At 44.3% G+C, this 19007-nt stretch overlaps 1 long non-coding RNA gene across 3 annotated transcripts; it reads left to right on the top strand.

The window, feature by feature from the left end:
* Positions 1-1523: 1523 nt before the first annotated feature.
* LOC140851943 (uncharacterized) lies at positions 1524-18748 on the top strand. Of its 3 annotated transcripts, none has more exons than XR_012134763.1 (4): positions 1524-1680; positions 15945-16878; positions 16962-17028; positions 17994-18748. It is a non-coding gene; the product is annotated as an uncharacterized lncRNA (long non-coding RNA). The 3 variants fall into 3 exon arrangements; XR_012134762.1 differs by having other exon boundaries at positions 16962-17656; XR_012134764.1 differs by lacking the exon at positions 16962-17028.
* Positions 18749-19007: the final 259 nt, after the last annotated feature.

The raw sequence follows: 19007 nt of genomic DNA, 5'->3' as shown, positions 1-19007 counted from the left end.
AACATATTATAAAATTGTTAAAAAATATACTTCATAAGTATTTTACCTGCAGGATGTCATAATTTGAACATAGGATGTGATAATTTCGACGCAGGATGTCATAAAAATATCAAGAAAAAGCTCTTCCGCTTTGTTTTACCTATAGGATATCATAATATTGACATATAATATCATTATTTGAACCTAGGATGTCATAATTTCATCCAATATCATCATTTATGTATAGGATATCATAATTTTAACATCGAATGTTATAATTTCGATATGGAATGACATAAAAATATCAAAAATAAATTATTCATTTTTATTTTACCTATAAAATATATAATATTAATCTAGAATGTGATAATATTGATCCATGATGTAATAAAAATATCAAAACATGTATTCCAAAGGCATTGTAGGTATAGGATGTCCTAATTTTAACGTCGAATATCATAATTTCAACACATAATATGATAAAAATATCAAAAAAAAATTTCGATTTATTTTTTCTGTAGGATGTCATAATATTAATATATAATGACATAATATTGATTTGAAATATCATAATATCGTCAAAATTGCCTTCGGTAGGTATTTTACCTATAGTATGTCATAATTTTTACGTTGAATGTCATCATCTTCACCCTTTTTACGTTGAATGTCATCATCTTCACCCAAAATGTCATAAAAATGTCAAAAAAATACTATAATTTTGTTTTACCTACAGGATGTCAGAATATTGACATATGATGTCATAATATTGATATATGATGTTATCATTTGGATCTGAAATATCATAATATTGTTGAAACTACCTTCAGTAGGTATTTTAGGTACAGTATATCATAATTTTAACATCGAATGTCATAAATTCGATCCAAGATGTCATAAAAATATCCAAAAGTATACTTCCGAGCATATGTCATAATATCAATTTGGAATGTTATGGCTAACTTATACTTTCAGATATATTTTTATGATATGCTGTATTCAAAACTAAAAAGACAACTTTATTTGAAACCTAACTAATGGATTAATTTCGCTTAACTGCCAAGGAGCTGCTACAATAAAAGAACGATCACAGAATCGTAGAAAAGCATCTACAGATACTTCCTGATCGGTGGGACATGTTACTTGGATGGACGTATATTATCTAGATGCTACTTAAGAACCTCGGATGCAAAATTATGGTTAAAAATTTTTTTTTTGGATGAACAAAAGCTTAACAAAAAGAGAAAAAAAGAGAGGAAGAGCAATATTGAAAATGTCTAATCAGATAGGAAGATGTTACAAAAATTATCTTAAAGGGATAAGACATCATGATCACATTGAACAAAATTAAAAAAATAAATTATTATATATATTAAATATATTTGATCATGGTACCGCACAACATCTTTGTATTCTTCACATCTGTGGATGTCTGATCACATCAATCACGAGGATGCCACTTGGACCAATCGGACTGGGTGACGTGCTCCCCAACAGATTTTCTGCACCACAGGCAGTGCATCAAAGAATTTCGCTTATAATTATCCTTAGACTGTTGCTTTCCAGGTCTTCAGGTTCGTCCTCCTCCTGCTGGCCACCGATGCTCCCTCTCCCACCCACATCCCGCCGCCGGCGGTGGCGACGGCGGCGATGGACGTCACAGAATCGCTGGATTTCGCTCTTCGACGGATGTCTTCTCTCTAGGTCGTCCACTCAAAACCCTATCTTTCTTTTTCTCTTTCCTCTTCTCTTCGAGTCCCGGCGGCGATCGTCGTCTCGCGCCGTCGTGGCGGTGATCACAGGTAGGCAGATCCTGATCCCGATCCCAAAACACTCTGTTCTTAAACCCTAGATAGCTGTAAACCTAGGTGCTGGTCTGGAGAGTCTGATTGTTCGAGTGGACCGTGAACTGTCGTTAAGCAGGCATGGCTGAGCTCGGCCGTTGCTCGATTCGAGCTCGAAATCCCACAGCAAGGTTTCAGGGCAGTGGGAGGGGAGGAAAAGATTAAACTTTTACGGCTTTTGGTGGTAGGAGTCGGCATTTCGTTGAATTAGTTAACGATGCTGTGTCTTTTTTTGAACTTCGGATACAGTTTTGATAAGTTGATAATTTGAACGTGAAAACTCTGAAAGGGGGAGTTGGGTTGGAGAACAGGAAGATTTGATATTCTCTTGTTATTTACGAGGTCGGCTCTTTGTAATTTCGGACACATTAGAAAAAAAAAATGTTCCTCTTTAAGGTTAAGTTTTTCCACTTTGATTTGTTATTTGATATCCTGTTGTTATTTGCAATGTCATCTCTTATTGGAGCAAATTGACTAAGTTGGGTTTTTTCCATTGAAACTAGCGGGATATGTATATACCTTCTTTAAGCTTATGTAGGAAAATGAGCAGAGGGAGCAAGATTGGATGAGGAGGGTCAGGTAGTTGCTCTATATGATGCTCTTAAAGATGTCTGGATGCCAATCTGATGGGGCAGATGGACCTGTGCAAGGGTAGGCTTAGTGCCGGTGCTATGTTGGAGTTTAGTGCAAATTATTTGTTGAAGGATTTCTAAGTTAAATGTTTGATATCAATGTATCTAAACAGGATTCTAGGTGTAGGTCATTTGAATTCAGGGTAATATATGCTACTAGGCTATTCAATCTCTTCCTTTGGGTGCTATTTTCAAGAGAATATCATGCAGCATAAGATATCTGACATCTGATCTATTTGCATTGGATAGAGGTCTCACGATTATGGATTTCTGAACTCCATACTAAATAAAGACTTGCTAGATTGCCCATAGATTCGCATCTTCTATCCGTGTTGTGTTTTTTTCCTCCATTTTGGTTCTTGTTAGCATCCTATTTAATCCATCTGATAAAATTCTTTTAGGTCACCTATGTGCATGGTTCAGTTTCTTCATCATCAGTGTTGTGTTAGCATGTGCGTGAGAAAGGGGAGATTGTGCGAACTAAAACAAGATGGTGACTTTGAAGATCTTAGGTGGCGTGAACTGGAGGATATGTTGTTAGTGCTTGACATTTCCATTCCGCTAAAAGCCTAAGAGTGAAATATCCACTTGCAGGTCAGGAGTATCTGTTGCTAAAACAAGAAAACGTTGTACTAAAAGTGTAGGAAGCATGGAGAAGACAATGGAGCTCCATGAAGCATCCCAAACAAGTGAATTAAAGGGTGAAAAGCAAATAGCAGTAGATTTTTTTGCAGCAGGAGGCAGAGCATAATTCAGAAAGAAAGGGCTAAAACTTCGTTGCAAGTGTGCGACTCTGACTAGTCTGTATCTGAACCAGGCAAAGATGCAGCTAGGTCAGAAAATTATCAGAATTCAGCAAGAATGGTGAATATGCTGGAGCTGCTGCAAAAGCCCAATGCAACTGTATCAGAAGGTGAAAGACAATTAATATGGGCTACTCCAAATAAGGAAGTAACTACGCAAGAACTTCAAAGAGACAGAGAATTTAGAAACAAAGTGGGAGAACTGCTACAGCAGAAAAGCAAAAGAAAAGAGAATCATTGGTTCAAGGTACTTCTCTTGGAATTAAAGGACTTTCCCAAATAATCCTGAATTCTAGTGTCAAGAAAGCTGAACAGAAAATCATGTCTCACTCATTTGAAGTTTTTATTGGTTGGACTTACTCTCCATGTACGTATACGATACAAAGATAACTGAAAATAACTAAAAAAAGAAATTCTGTATATTGGTGCAGAATTCCGTCGATGCCGGGAAAGCTGGAGTCGAGGGGATCACGGCCGCCGTCGGGACCTACAAGAAAAGTCTAAACCGGAGTTGGGGGTGCTCCAGCAAGATCCTCCGACGCTCAAGTCAGTACTCTGCTTCAACAGAAATGGAGCACTCGAATGGGATTTTAGCAGAGTTTAGAAATAGTGTTTAGAGCTTAGAGGAGAACGTATCTGGGAGTCTCTTTTATAGACGGGAGAGCGTAACCGATTGACAGCGACGTCCGTAATTGCTTGGTAGTGGGCCGTTCGGGGTCATGTGGAGTTTGTTACGGAGAGTAGTGGTGTCCGTTGTCGCGACTTGCCGGAGAGTGGTGGGGCCACGTGGAGTTTGTTACAGAGAGTAGAGTGGTGTTCGTTGTCGCGACTTGTCGGAGAGTTCGGGCCGGACGGCTGAAGCTCAGTTGGGACGTCTGGTGGAGCGGAATAGCTCTCTGTCTCAGCAATCTAAGAGAAGTTCGGATGTTTCCGATGTTGCTGACGGGTTAACTGTTGTTGGGTGCCTTAGGCGTTGATGCTGTAGACGAAAGTCATCTGCTGTAGAAGTCTGGACGAAAATTTTCTGTTGAAGAAATTCGGCTGGAGTCCGATTACTAGAAAAGTCCGTCTGAAATTTGTCTGATGTAGAAGCTTGTCTGAAGACTGTCTGCTGGAGAGGTCCGGTTGCATGAGAAATCCAGCAGAAGGTCGACCGATAACGGAATTCGGAAGGCGCTATAGAAGGTTGACCGATAGAAGAGTCCGGAAGGCGTTGTGGAAGTTCGTCCGCTAGAGGAGTCTGGAGGATACTGCGGAAGGTCGACCGTTGAAGGGGTTCGGAGGAAATTCGTCCGTTGGAGGGGTCTGGTTGGCACTGTTGAAGTTCGGTTGGTGCTGTTGAAGGTTGATGGCTGGAGAGGTACGGAAGATACCGGAGACAGTCGGTACTGTAGAAATCTGGCTGCTAGAGTCCGTCCGTTGTAGAAGTTTGTCTGGAATCCATCCGCTGTAGAAGTTCGGATGGAGTCCGGTTCTTGCAGAAGTCCGGAAGGAGGCCGCTTACTGTAGAAGCTCGGATGGAGACCGGTTGTCGCGGAAGCCCGGATGGAGACCGCTTATTGTAGAAGCTCGGCTGAAGTCCGCTTGCAATAGAAGTTCGGACGGAATTCGCTTACTGTAGAAGCTCGGATGAAATTCGGAAGGCAGTCGATCACTGTAGAAACTTGGATAGAGTCTGGTTACTGTAGAAGTCCTGCTGCTGGAGAAGTCCGGACATTGACGAAGTTCGGAAGAAGCTCGGATTAAAGTCGATCGTGATAGGAGGAAGTCTGGAAGAGTCTCGGAGAGTAGTCGATCACTGTAGAAAATCGGCTGATAGTGAAGCCCAGAGAGTATTTGAAGCAGTCCGATAGACGACCGAAGGAGCTCATTATTGGAGAAGTTCGAAAAGTACGATAGGAGTTCGTCCGTTGGAGGAATCTGGAGGACACTATGGAAGGTCGACTGCTGGAGGAGTCTGGATGGTACTGTAGAAGCTCGGACGGTCGGGGGAGTTCAGAAAGACACCGCACAAGGTTGGAAGCCGGAAGAGTCTTGGGGGGTTGGCCTCTTACGAACTTCGGCTGGGGTTATTTTATACCAACACCAGTCTCCCTATTTTCGAGTTCGAGTTTCGAATGAAAGAAGTACAGAGAAATTTTCACAGCCGAAGTTGCCCCCCTTAGAGTCTGAGGATTTTTGACAAGAGTTTTCTTTCTTGTTGAGATGAGGTCCCTTGTGTCTTAGATGTAGTTCGTTTTTTTCTTATCTCTGACGTAGTTCGTCGCTTTCTCTTTTTCTCTCTTTTTTTTTTTATGTTTGGGCGAGAATTTTTCCTCTGCTCCTAGCGGTGTTGTAGGGGTGTAGAGGAGCCGTTGAGGAGGTTTCTCCCCTCATCCGATCTTAAACGATCAGGTCTTCGTTTGTGTCAAGACGAGATTCTCCTCCTGTTCCCGACACAGTCAATTTCAGCTCATGTTAAGACGAGATTTTTTTTCTGTTCCTAATAGGGCTGTGGGGGCACATAAGGACGATTACGAGGGCCTCTCTCTCCATCCGGTCTCTTAATAACTGGGCCTTCGACTTTGCTCATATTAGGACGAGGTTCTCCTCCTGTTCCTAACATGGCTGTGGGGGTGCATAAGGGCCGTTGCGAGGGCCTCTCCCCCCATTCGGTCTCTTAATAATCGGGTCTTCGACTTTGCTCATATTAGGATGAGGTTCTTCTCCTATTCCTAACATAGCTGTGGGGGCGCATAAGGGCCGTTGCGAGGGCCTCTTCCCCCATTCGATCTCTTAATAACCGGATCTTCGACTTTGCTCATGTTAGGACGAGGTTCTCCTCTTGTTCCAATATGGCTGTGGGGGTGCATAAAGGCCGTTGCGAGGGCCTCTCCCCCTATCCGGTCTCTTAATAACCGGATCTTCGACTTTGCTCATGTTAGGATGAGGTTCTTCTTCTGTTCCTAACATGGCTGTGGGGGTACATAAGGGCCGTTGCGAGGGCCTCTCCTCCCATCCGGTCTCTTAATAATCGGATTTTCGACTTTTCTCATGTTAGGACAAGATTCTCCTCCCGTTCCTAACATAGCTGTGGGGGCATATAAGGGCCGTTGCGAGGGCCTCTCCTCCCATCCGGTCTCTAAATATCCGGGTCTTCGACTTTGCTCATGTTAGGACGAGGTTCTCCTCCTGTTCCTAACATGGCTGTGGGGGCGCATAAGGGCCATTGCGAGGGCTTCTTCCCCCATCCGGTCTTTTAATAATCGGGTCTTTGACTTTGCTTATGTTAGGACGAGGTTCTCCTCCTGTTCCTAACATGACTGTTGGGGCGCATAAGGGCCGTTGCGAGGGCCTCTCCCCCCATCCGGTCTCTTAATAATCGGATCTTTGTTTGTGTCGGGATGAGATTCTTCTCTTGTTCCTGACACGCTTAGTTTCGATTGTCTGAAGGAGTTACTCCCTGTCGTTATAAGCTCATGCCAAAAGAAAAGATATGCGAATATGAAACTTTTATTTAAAGCAAAGTTATCGATAATACATTCATAAATTTTTCGAATTCTATGGTCGTGGAAGGTCCGCTCCTCCGAGTTCTTTTAGATAGTATGTTTCGGACCGGACTACCTCCCTGATTTCATATGGGCCTTCTCAGTGTGGGACAAGTTTTTCTTGGTTCTGAGGTTGTGAAACAGCGGCTCGCCGAAGTACTAAGTTCTCCGCTCTGAAGGCTTTGCTCTTGACCCAGGAGTTGTAGTAACGGGCTGCTTTCTGCTTGTAGGCTGCCATCCGAACTTGAGCTGTCTTCCACTTTTCTTCTAACAAGTCGAGGTTGGTCTTGAGATCCCGTGAGTTGCGCTGCTCGTCGAATGCCACGACTCGCACCGACGGAAGCTTGAGTTCAATCGGGATAACGGCTTCTGTTCCGAAGGCTAAGGCAAAGGGGGTCTTTTCCGTGGGCAGTCTTTGGGTAGTTCGGTATGCCCATAACACATGATAAAGCTTGTTTGTCTAAGTTCCCTTTGTTTTTTCAAGTCTCGCCTTGATTCCTTGCAACAGAATCCTGTTGGTCATCTTGGCTTCATCATTTGCTTGCGGATGGGCTACTGACGTGAAGTTATGGGAAATATTTAAGTCCTCACAAAATTCAGCAAACTTTGCTCCAGCAAATTGTCGCCCATTATCAGTAATGAGAGTTCTGGGTAAGCCGAACCTACAAACGATTGACTTCCAGACGAAGTCCTGCACTTTAGCTTCTGTGATTTACGTCAAAGGTTCGGCTTCGACCTACTTGGTGAAGTAGTCAATGACCATCAGGAGGAACTTTCGTTGTCCGGACGTCATGGGAAAAGATCCAAGGATATCCATCCCTCATTGTGCAAACGACCACGGGGCACTCAAAGGTGTAAGTTCGAAGGCGGGCTGGATATTCGCATATCTCTGACACCGATCACACTTTCTGACATATTCAATAGAGTCGTGGTACATTGTAGGCCAGTAATAATCTTGTCGGAGTAGTTTGTGGGATAAAGATCTGGCCCCCAAGTGACTCCCGCAGACTCCTTCATGTATCTCCCACAAGGCGAAGTCGGCTTCAGAAGGCCGGAAATATTTCAGGAGGGGCAAAGAGTACGACCTCTTGTACAGCTTGCCCCCATAAAGGATATATCGGGAGGCCTGGTTTCTAAGCTTTTGAGCTTCTTTTGCATCATGAGGAAGAACCCTATCTTTGAGGTATGCAACCAGTGGGTCAATCCAGCTGGGTTCATGGTTGATCTCCATTACAAGCTGCAGTTCTTCCGTACTTGGACATTTCAGAACTTCGAAGAGAACTTCCTTGGGTAGTTCAGTTGGAGCCAGTGTAGCCAACTTGGAGAGAAGATCGGTCCTGGTATTTTCTGCTCTTGGAATCTGCTTGATGTCAAAGCTGCCAAAGGCAGGGATGATCTCTTTTATCTTTTCGAGATACTTGGCCATACTATCCTCTCGAGCTTTATAGTTTTCGCTGACTTGTCCCACCACCAACTGGGAGTCACTGTAGACTTGGAGCCGATCTACTTCTAATTCTTTGGCAATCTTCAGTCCTGCAATCAGAGCTTCATATTCTGTTCCGTTATTTGTCGCAGGGAATTCGAAGCTCTGCGCGTACTCCACGATAATTCCTTCCGGATTGACCAAGATCAGGCCCGCGCCCGTGCCTGACATGTTGGAGGAACCGTCCACATAGAGGGTCCAAAAACCATAAGGGAGATCTGTTCTTTCCTCAGAGGAGTTCGGCTGGAGCCTTGGATTGTCAGCTTCACCTCGTTCAAGTTCGGCTTCTTCCGGAATAGTGCATTCCATTATGAAGTCTGCTAATATCTGGGCTTTTATCGTCGGTCGAGGTCGATAGTTGATGTCGAATTCCGTGAGCTCGACCGTCTATTTCGCTATCTTTCCGGAAGCATCCGCTCGATGCAGAACCGTCTTAATCGGCTGGTCGGTGAGCAGTGTTATGGTGTGTCATTGAAAGTAAGGTCGGAGCCTTTGGGCTGTAATTAACAGGGCGTAAGTTAGTTTCTCTAACTTAGTATACCTAGTTTTGGCGTCTCTCAATACTCGACTTATGTAGTAGATCGGCCGTTGAATTTTTGCTTTTTCCTTAACCAGAACTGCTGCGAGAGCCACAAAGGAGACTGTCAGGTATAGGAACAACTCTTTTCCAAATTCGGATTTTGCCAATAGCAGAGGTGAGCCGAGGTAGTTCTTCAATTCTTCGAACGCTTGCTGACAGTTAGTGGTCCAACAGAAGTTCTTCGACTGCTTGAGAGTCTGAAAGAAAGGTAGGCACCGTTCGGCCGACCTTGAGACGAAGCGATTTAGAGCTGCTACTCTCCCAGTAAGGCGCTGAACTTCCTTTATTGACTTCGGGGCAGTCATTTTCTGGATGGCACGAATCTTTTCCGGATTTGCTTCGATCCCACGCTCCGATACCATAAAGCCTAAGAATTTTTCTGAGGTTACTCCAAAAGCGCACTTGGTTGGGTTCAATTTCATCTTTTCGGAGGGCGCTGAAGGTCTCTTCAAGATCGGCGACGTGGTTCATTGAGGATTTGCTTTTTACAAGCATGTCATCTACGTATACCTCCATGTTGCGGTCGATCTGCTCTTTGAAGATTTTGTTTACCAACCGTTGATAGGTCGCCCCTGCATTTTTGAGGCCAAAAGGCATGATCCTGTAACAGTGAAGACCACGGTCAGTGATAAAAGCAGTCTTTTCTTCGTCCTCTGGTGCCATCATGATTTGATTGTAGCTGGAGAATGCATCCATGAAAGTGAGAAGCTCGTGGCTCGAGGTTGCATCTACTAATTGGTCAATTCTGGGCAGAGGGTAACTGTCCTTCAGACAGGCTTTGTTCAGCTTTTTGAAGTCTATACACATTCTCCACTTGCCGTTCGCCTTCTTGACGAGAACCACATTGGAGATCCAGTTCGGATAGTTGACTTCTCTGATGAACCCAGCTTTCAGGAGTTTATCAACTTCCTCAGCTATTGCCTTCTGCCTTTCCGATGCATGACCTCGGATTTTTTTCTTCATCGGTCGATGTTTGGGATCAACAGCTAGACGGTGTTCCATGACTTCCGCATTAATCCCCGGCATGTCTGTCGGAACCCAAGCGAAAACATCCGCATTTTTTTGTAGAAAATTGATGAGCTGTGTCTGTACCTCTTCTCCCAAATTGGAGTCGATCTTCACCACGTGCTCTTCATTCCCATCGTTCAAAAGAATTGAGACAAGATCTTCAATTGGCTCATCCCGTTCTTCAGCAAGATCATCGCGGGTGTCTAATCCATCAATCGGACAGGAGTCAGACTGACCATTTCTTTGTAAGGCTATGTTTAGCAATGTCTTGCCAGGCTTGATCTCCTCTGACCTCTCCGACCTCTTGACTTGTAGGAAATTTCAACTTCAAATGGTAGGTCGATACCACAGCTCGGAGGGCGTTGAGGCCAGATCAGTCGAGTATTGCGTTGTAGGCAGACGGCGCCTTTACTATCAGGAAATTCACTTGCGCTCTAGATTGTTTCGGACAACGACCTGCAACTACGGTCAAAGTTATTACTCCTTCCACTGGCACAGCATCGTCAGTGAACCCTACCAATGGGGAGCTTATCGGTCCTAATCGATCATCCGAAATGGACATTTTTGAGAATGCATCGTAAAACAAAATATCGATCAAGCTTCCATTATCAACAAGAATGCGGCGTACATCATAGTCAGCAATATTTAAAGAAACCACAACCGCATCATTATGGGAGAATTGAATCTCCTGGGCATCTTCTTCAGTAAAGATTATAGATTCTTCAGTCCTCTGCCGCTTGGGCGGTCCGGCCGATCCACTGGTTGCTCCCCGTCGGGGTCCTCCAGAGATGGTGTTGATGATCCCAATTGGAGGCCGATCTTCAGGCTGTTCTTCTTTCCTTGGCGGCTCTGGTTGTGGTAGGGCCCTCGACCGATCTTCCCTACCTTCAGACCGGCGTCGGATGAATCTGTTGAGCCGACCTCATCTGATGAGCTCCTCGATCTCGTCTCGGAGCTGAATACACTCCTCCGTGTCGTGGCCGTGGTCACGATGATAGAGACAGAATTTGTTAGGGTTGCGCTTCTCGAGGTGTGTGCATCTTTTTCGGTCTTGGCAGCTGCTCCCTGATCTCCATCAGCACTTGAGTTTTTGGAGCATTGAGAGGGGCGTAGCTGTGGAATCTTCCTGGGGGAGAGCTTCGCCGAATTCTGTGGTCCGGGCTTCTCTGCCTACGAGCTCGGGGGGGAGTTCGGACACACTTGTGTCATAGGGGAGTTCGAGAACGTGGTCGAGCTTCACTTGGCCCTTTTTCAGCTGCGGACCTGCTGGAGTCGCCTGCCTGCCGCTCCTTTACGGCCTCTCCGTCCTTCAGCTTGAAGGCTTCCTCTGTTCGGGTATATCCTTTGGTCCGAGCCAGCAAATCAGTGAAGTCCCTGGGATACTTCTTTTTCAGAAAAAACAGAAGATCATTCTTTTGAAGATCGCTCTTCAGGACGGTCATTGCAACTGATTGGTCCAAGTTCCGGACCTCCAATGCGACGGCGTTAAAATGGTTGACATAAGTTTGGATGGATTCTCTCTTCTTTTACTTGATGTTGATGAGGGACTCCGAACTTCTCCGTGAACGTCGGCTGCTGACGAAATGAGCCACAAACTGGTGGCTCATTTGATCAAAGGAGAAGATAGTACCCAGCTTCAATGCCGAGTACCAATTTCTTGCTGCTCCCTTCAAGGTAGATGGGAAAGCTCGGCACAGGATGGCGTCTGGCGCGCCATGGAGCAGCATCATTGTCCGGACGGCTTTCAGGTGGTCAACCGGATCCGAGGTTCTGTCGTAGCTTTCAAATTGGGGGAGCTTGAAGTTCGACGGGATCGGTTCTTGCATAATCTTTTGAGAAAAAGGATGGTCAGTACAGATATCTTCACCGTAAGCAGAGGGAGCATGGCGGAGCTCTTCGATCCGCCGGTTCATCTCTTGGAATCTTTGATCCAAGAGATCCTCTTGATCGCGAATCTCGAGGGTCTTTTGGCAGAACGGAGGTAGGGACCCTCCGGAGGTGAAATCGTGATCAGACAGAGGGCTCTCCGCCCTCTGCTTCCCCTTTTCGAGGGATACAGGGCGACTGGCCCAAGTGGGCCGTCTGATTGCTGGCTTCTGGAACTCCAGCGATGTTCTTTCCAGCTGCACAGATGCCTGCGGCTGCTGCTGCTGCTGCTGCTGCATGGCCTGCACCGCTTCGGTGAGGCCCCTGACCTGCTGAACCAGCAGGTCGAACTGCTCCATGCCGACTGCCATTGCCGGAGGAGCCTGAAAAACTGGAGACGAGGCTGGAGCCGACAGATCTTGCTGAGATCTGGCCATGGAGGCCATAGATCGCCTGGTGGATGCCTTTCGGGGAGGCATCAGGTTGGAATCTGATCGGAGAAGAAGAAGAAGATGTCGAAGAAGATGATCGGAGACAGTCCCGTTGAGTATTTCTTTAAGAACAAGGGTCCTGCGAAGACACAGCCCCTCCTTCTAGCGTCAATTCTGTTGGTGCAGAATTCCGCCGATGCCGGAGAAGCTGGAGTCGAGGGGATCATGGCCGCCGCCGGGACCTGCAAGGAAAGTCTAAACCGGAGTTGGGGGTGCTCCGGCAAGACCCTCCGATACTCAAGTCAGTACTCTGCTTCAACAGAAATGGAGCACTCGAATAGGATTTTAGCAGAGTTTAGAGATAGTGCTTAGAGCTTAGAGGAGAACATATCTGGGGGGTCTCTTTTATAGACGGAAGAGCGTAACCGATTGACAGCGACGTCCAAAACTGTCTGGTAGTGGGCCGTTCGGGGTCACGTGGAGTTTGTTACGGAGAGTAGTGGTGTCCGTTGTCGCGACTTGCCGGAGAGTGGTGGGGCCACGTAGAGTTTGTTACAGAGAGTGGAGTGGTGTCCGTTGTCGCGACTTGCCGGGGAGTTCGGATCGGACGGCTGAAGCTCGATTGGAACGTTTGGTGGAGCGGAATAGCTCTCTGTCTCAGCAATCTAAGAGAAGCTCGGATGTTTCCGAGGTTGCTGATGGATTAACTGTTGTTGGGTGCCTTAGGCGTTGATGCTGCAGACGAAAGTCATCTGCTATAGAAGCCCGGACGAAAACTTTCTGTTGGAGAAATCCGGCTGGAGTCCGATTGCTAGAGAAGTCCGTTTGGAATTTGTCTGATGTAGAAGCTTGTCTGAAGACTGTCCGCTGGAGAGATCCGGTTGCATGAGGAATCCGGCAGAAGGTCGACTGATAGCGGAATTCGGAAGGCACTATAGAAGGTTGACCAATAGAAGAGCCGGAAGGCATTGTGGAAGTTCGTCCGCTAGAGGAGTCTGGAGGATACTGCGGAAGGTCGACCGTTGAAGGGGTCCGGAGGAAATTCGTCTGTTGGAGGGGTCTGGTTGGCACTGTTGAAGTCCGGTTGGCGCTGTTGAAGGTTGATGGCTGGAGAGGTACGGAAGACACCGGAGACAGTTGGTCACTGTAGAAATCCGGCTACTGGAGCCCGTCCGTTGTAGAAGTTCGTCTGGAATCCATCCGCTGTAGAAGCTCGGACGGAGTCCGGTTCTTGCAGAAGTCCGGAAGGAGGCCGCTTACTGTAGAAGCTCGGATGGAGACCGTTTATTGTAGAAGCTCGGCTGAAGTCCGCTTGCAATAGAAGTTCGGACGGAATTCGCTTACTGTAGAAGTTCGGATGAAATTCGGAAGGCGGTCGACCACTGTAGAAATTTGGATGGAGTCTGGTTACTGTAGAAGTCCTGCTGCTGGAGAAGTCCGGACATTGACGAAGTTCGGAAGAAGCTCGGAGTAAAGTCGATCGTGACAGGAGGAAGTCTGGAAGAGATTCGGAGAGTAGTCGATCACTGTAAAAAATCGGCTGATAGTGAAGCCCCGAGAGCATTTGGAGCAGTCCGATAGACGACTGAAGGAGCTCATTATTGGAGAAGTCCGGAGAGTACGATAGGAGTTCGTCCGTTGGAGGAATTTGGAGGACACTGTGGAAGGTCGACTGCTGGAGGAGTCCGGATGGTACTGTGAAAGCTCGGACGGTCGGAGGAGTTCAGAAAGACGCCGCACAAGATCGGAAGCCGGAAGAGTCTTGGAGGGGTTGGCCTCTTACGAACTTCGGCTGGGGTTATTTTATACCCAACACTTGGGGTTATTTTATACCCAACACTGTACATAGAATATCTAACAACACATTCATACTTCTGCCTCTCTTCTTTTCCTTTTTCTTTACAAGTATCTGTTTGTTCATCAATATTTCTTTGCTCCATTCTAAAAGTTTTCCTTGTGGAAATGGAAGCGGGTTCTGGAAGCATGGCTGAATTCTTGTGAAAGATGTCTCAGTTGTTTTGTATGCGTTGAGGATCCACAATAGAAGACACCTGCAGTCCACAAATTATGAAGGGCATAAATAATACAAATGCCCCAGGTCACTTGAGAAATACTTACCTACATGAGAAGACTTGTGGGCATTGTCTAAGTTTGAGAACACTTTCCTCCAGTTTGGCCTTGCAAAGTGGGTCTGAATCTGTCATGAATGAGTCACAAATAAGCATACATATACTTTTGCTTGATTGCACCAAATTATAGCTGAAAGATAATTACCCGACTGCCAGAGACGATATCAACTCCATCCTTGGCAAGTTGTAGTGACTGAACCATTGCAATCAGAGCTGACCTTGCATCACCTACTTCATAGATACTGGTCAAGTAGTTGTGCATTTCTATAACATTCTGCAGTTTCCTCAAAAAATAAAAAATAAAATAAAATAACATTCTGCAATATCCAAACACTTTTAACCAGTTAATCTGCAAAGGGAAATGGAACTGAAGAGTAAAGGGTAAAGGAAGGAATAGATTTTCTATGAAGTACATTATCATCATTTTCTGCCACATCATTCATAGCACCTTTAAACCATTCAAAGGAACCTTGCTCCCTTGTTACCCAATAAAGGTAAGCTCTTCCAGACAATTTCCTTTGATGATGTTTAAATCTGCCTTGTGTATATTCTGTATTTCCTACATCAATTTCAAGCTTGTTAGTGTTCTTTTTGTTTGGTGCCATCTTTTATACATTCAAACAGTATTGCATACACCTTACCTCATTTGACTTCAGATTGTTGAGGAGATCCTTTAGTATGCTGATAAATGGAGTAGCACCAATTCCGAGCCTGATAAGCAAAAGAATATCATATTTTTTGTAATTTTGAGCTGGAGCACCATAAGGCCCATCTATCAGGAGCACCATAAGGCCCATCTATCAGGAGCTTTGGGGATCTGCAAGAGAATTCTATTTCCATGGGAAGCTGGGTCTTGCTGAAATTTTGCGCAGAGTGAGTGGGTAAAAACAATAATATATTTTGTGCTCACATAGTTTCTTGAATTTGAGCATCTGCTACAACTGTTGTTTCAAGTCTAACTAGGTTGGCCTTCTTAGACTCAACTTGAGACTCACGAACCTGAATCAGAGAAGTTTGCTTTAGTTATTCTGGCCTCCATAATTTAATATTCCCTAGAATTTCTAGTTGATGTTATTGACTTGACCTAACCTTTCCAAATACCTGAGCTCTGTTGTCCAGTCTCCCAAGGTCCGGATGTGAACACTCAAGTAGTCATCTCCTGGTGCAGAAGTGATGGAGAAGGAGTGCCTGTTAAAATATTCAAATTAGAAGCTGAATACAGGAAAATTACAATTTAGACATATTATCCCTGGAGCTAGTTAACATATACCGTTCGAAGGGTGAGGCATCTGGACACTTGACAAACAGGCACATTCCACTCTTGTATTTGAACCCTGGTGGCTTTTTGATATGTATTGAAGGGACATTGCCTGGATATATTGCTTCCTGTATGATACATAGAAGATATAAATTTATTCATTTTCTGTTGATTTAACAGTGAATGCTCATTCTCCTACTACTTGAGGCCATATATATCGAGATGAGTAGCTTACCTTAACAATGCTCACACGATAATTTTTCTCACAAAATTTTCCGAGTAGTCTTTCATATGCATAAAAGAGGACTGGAATCGATACATAAATCCATGTCTGCACAAACATTAGATTTTTTTTCTTCATATCATTGATATTTGGTGATAATGATGGGAAAATTTTTGTACCACAGAGAAGGCATGGCCCCAACATCTTCTTGAACCATTCCCTTGTGAGATAAATGAAGTAGGAATGCACAACAAGGAAGACATACACAAGCACCAGAAGATGGTGGGCATACCAAAATGCATTGACTCCAGCCAAGTGGTGCGGAGGTGATGGCAACTTCACCACACTTCTCCTGAAAGAATGTGTTGCTCGGGTGAAAGAGAATGTCATTATGATGACCATGAGAATACCAGTGACCGCTGGAGCGCTGGATAATAGAGTTGAATATGTGGGTTGCTGATAGTTGAAATTGGGTCTAATAAACTAATGAATTTTGGCTTTGGGCATGTGATTAATCTTGGAAAATCACATGGTACATAAGCAAGTATATGTGGACAACAATCCCAATTGTGATGGCCAATGCAATTGTCTGCAAAAGATAGCAAATCGAAAGAAGAATAAATATTGTGTTCAAGATCTTTTCTTTTCCATAGATTTGGTGGTGGAAGGGCTTCCTTACCTTGTGGAAGTTAATGTTGTCATCAAATGGGATGACCAAACTAAATGCTGTTGATCTGAGCCTTGTAAGTGTTTCAGCAAACGGGTAGGAGAATGAGTGCCATGTTCAGTTTCAGGGTCTCTGCTGCACCCTTGGCCACACAGACACAATAGCCCATCACTTCATATGCTGGTCTCCTCCTGTACTGGTAGAATTTCCATATAAATAGTGCTATGTTCAGTGCCAGCCATGGCAGAAGAACCCATATCCTCTTCCAGTTCTCATGAATGAAAACTGCTGTCTTGCTGACACTTCTCTTGATTGGGTTTCTGTATGACTTTGGTATCATTGTTCTCGCAAGTCTATGACTATGTTTGATTATATTCTCGTTTCCTTGTGAGTTCACCATTCCTCATAGCAATGTTTCAAGCTGCCAAATCTGGTGAAGTGATCAAGAATGGTTAGTATCGCTATCTTTTATTTGTTAGATCTCATGTTTGAACGAATTTGGCAACTTCTAAAAATTATTGGGAATTATAACAGGTTTCTCGGTGCCTCAATATAGCCAAGATGGTCAGGATCTAGTTCCTTCATTATGAGAGCAGCATAGGTGGCTGCGTGCCCCTTCAATTTTTTCAAGTTTGTTTGCTGAGGCACTCAAAAGGATGACCTTTGAATGAAGACAGATTTAAATCAATATTTACCCCAAATCTTAACTGATAAAAACAATTCTGGACAAGGAACTAACAGTAATTTAAAGGATTTCAACTTCAGACCTCTTTCACCTCATCTTCTGTAAGGTTTCCATCACCATTCTTGTCGCACCTAATGCAACAGATCAACTCACATCATGTAATAACTCTGTTGTCATGGTGCTGAAAAAGAGAAATGTAGGAGATGATTCCATGTCAAAGAATATCCATAGGCAAGAATCAAAGTTGTCTGTCATCTCTTCCCATAACTCCTTTAATTCATCTTTTGTAATTCCATTCTCTGGTTCCAGGTTCCTCTGTCTTGCTAAGGTGACAAAAAGCTCCCCCGCAAACTCCTTGGGATTGGCCATCCCTTTCCAAAAGAATTCAGCTTGAATTTTAGAACCACATAGCTTGAGCAGATCTTTTATTCTAGTTTCGCTACTTTGACTAGCTGTGGTTATTTACATGGAATAGAAATGTTGCCAAGACAAGCAAGCTTTAGTTATCATTGATGTTGAGCTAATGATGTTTATGCTATACTCAGTTAAGATCCTTTTCTCCTCAGAAATACTCTTCATTTGTGCATTGCATTAATATAAATTTCCATAACTGTCATAAAATGGTTGCTATACTGGTTCCCAAATGTAGTTTTCATATTCTTAGTGGTTATGATCTAGATGATTATATTTAGTGTCTATTTTGCCATAATATAACAATACAAGAAGCTGCGGTGACATTATGGACTAATTTGCAGGCTGATGCAAAGGGATACTGTGTGTACAAAATAATTCTATAACATCTGATGGTTTCATGTTGCTGTCTGTTCTATGAGTTTATCGAAACTGTTTGTATGAAATATTTTGTTTTTATTACTGTGCAGGATCTCAAAAATATGTACAGGGTGGATGACCTTTGCTTTCAATTAAAATTACTGGGAAGAAGGAAGACTCGCATGAATCAAAGGAGAGACTAACCAATGCAGCACCCAAATCTCTCCTTGGGTAGCCTACCATTGACCACAAATTGGCCGAACTGCTTCTCCACGGTCTTCCATCCATCCTCTTTACTCCTTGTCTCATCAAGAAAGCGAAAGCTCTTAAGCCCCGACTCTGCACCGGATTTCATCCTCTGCAAGCCCCTCCCAACTGGGTTCCTCCCCGCCTTTCTGATAGGCACTTCTGATGAGAGCCATTTCATCTCCTCAGTGTTCTTCAAGAGCTGCGACATTACGGCTATTGCAAAGCTTCAGTGCCGTTCAGGTCTCGGAGGTTTCAGGTGTGCCGGATTGGCTACAAATGCAATTGGAGCTTCAGGAGCTGATCGATCTCCAATGCTGTGAGTTTTGACGCTCTCAAGCTCATGCGTCGAAGAAGTGGCCAGCAGCACATCAACTTCTTCCTGTGATGATCCCATTTTTTTAATCTTAATTGGTGCTTGCAGAGCTCAACCGAACTCTCTTTCTTTGGAGTTGTTGTGGGCTCCAGAGGAGGTTTGGGCAGGCAGGGCCGGCTCTTGGGGCAGGTCAAACTCGGCGACCGTCTCAGGCCTCAGGCCTAGATCTTGTATTGATGTTTCAATAGGGTGTAAGGATGGTTTTCTATAATATTATAACAAAAAAAAAATTAAATAGGTTAATGATGGATTTTATACACTGCTTAACAAATATATCTATAGAAAATTATTGCACGTAGATTAATTTTTTAATGATAATTAATATTTAAAGTATGTTAATTTTTAATAGAGAAGGTTTTTTTTTTTTTTTTTTATTTAGCCTTAGGTCTAAAAAATGTCAGGACCGGCCCCGTGGGCAGATAGGGTGTGGTTAGAAAGAACGGGATAGTTACAGACGTTAGGGGTGGAGCGCAGCGCTACGGTGTGAACAGGATCTTTTGAC

This window comes from Elaeis guineensis, chromosome 10, assembly GCF_000442705.2.
Source record: "Elaeis guineensis isolate ETL-2024a chromosome 10, EG11, whole genome shotgun sequence".
Taxonomy (NCBI): domain Eukaryota; kingdom Viridiplantae; phylum Streptophyta; class Magnoliopsida; order Arecales; family Arecaceae; genus Elaeis; species Elaeis guineensis.
This window is presented reverse-complemented; position numbering and strand designations above follow the sequence as displayed.